Here is a 1,223-nt window from a genome sequence, read left to right as displayed (position 1 = left end):
AGAGCCGTTTGACATGATGTGCTGTTCTGTTTTGGCGCCTTCGGTTTATTCGAGGGCAAGTGAGATAAAAACTACTTTGTCTTTTTTTCACATTGACATTTAAATTTTCACCTTTGCTAGCCATCACGACCAATCATAAAACGAGCCTTGAATTCTCATTTCACTACCACAATAATCACTCTGTGCTACCTAAATTCAACCTATTGACCAACACTACAGAGTCGAATTCCTATCGGGCAGCAACACAAAAGAGTCGTTGACAAACGGTGGGAATGGTGGGAAACCATAGGAATATTTTGAAAAACAAAAAAAAAACAACAGATTCGCCAGTGCGTTTCGTTCACATAATTTTAACTAAAATTTTTGATTATTTTACATTTACAGCAATTCACAGACATGACATGACTATGAGCGCTCTGCGAGTTGCGCATGTCACAGCGAAAGTTTATTTACAGTACTTACGTACGCAACCAGTGGGTGGATAAGGGATGGCACTTGAGATCCTATTCCTATGGGGTCACGGGAGGGAAGTAATGTACAGGGTTCACCTTCGTCTTCCGATTTGACCTCCTGACCTATTATCGCCCGGGATATTCCTTATTGGGGTTTCATACCTCAAATGGAAAAAATGGAACCTGTATACACACACATATTGTGTGTTCGTCCGTCCATCTAAAATTACCGAAACAACTGAAACAAGGTCTAAAATCATAGGAAACTTTATAAGCAGTTCAATCGTAAAGCAATCTGACGAAAAAAATTAACTTTATAAAAAATTGACATCTAAAACCGGCGCCAGCTGCGATGGTGTGGTCCAGGGATGTTGCGGATGCCGATTTTTTGACATCCGCGGATGCGGATGCGGATTTTTAAAGGCACATAAAAAACGTCTATATTACACTAGTAATTTTTATTTAAAAAAACGAAACATAGTATTTGAACAAGAATATAGGTGCCCCACAATCGCATTAGTATTCTAAAGTCCAAATAAAACAAATTATTCACTTCTTGTCGCTGTCCATAATAGGCTAAAGTGCTCGATCGACGAATCACAAAAACGAAACGAGATTCCTATTGGCTAATGACGAAATTACCTAGCACTTACGCCGCCGCTAAGACGTTCCTGTATATACCTAACTGTTCCACATCCGCATCGGCATTAAGCTCCGCATCGATTTTATGAGGATGCGGATGTTGAAATTAATGCGGAAGTTCCGCGGTTG

This window comes from Cydia strobilella, chromosome 1, assembly GCF_947568885.1.
Source record: "Cydia strobilella chromosome 1, ilCydStro3.1, whole genome shotgun sequence".
NCBI lineage: Eukaryota > Metazoa > Arthropoda > Insecta > Lepidoptera > Tortricidae > Cydia > Cydia strobilella.
Note: the sequence above shows the minus strand (reverse complement) of the source record.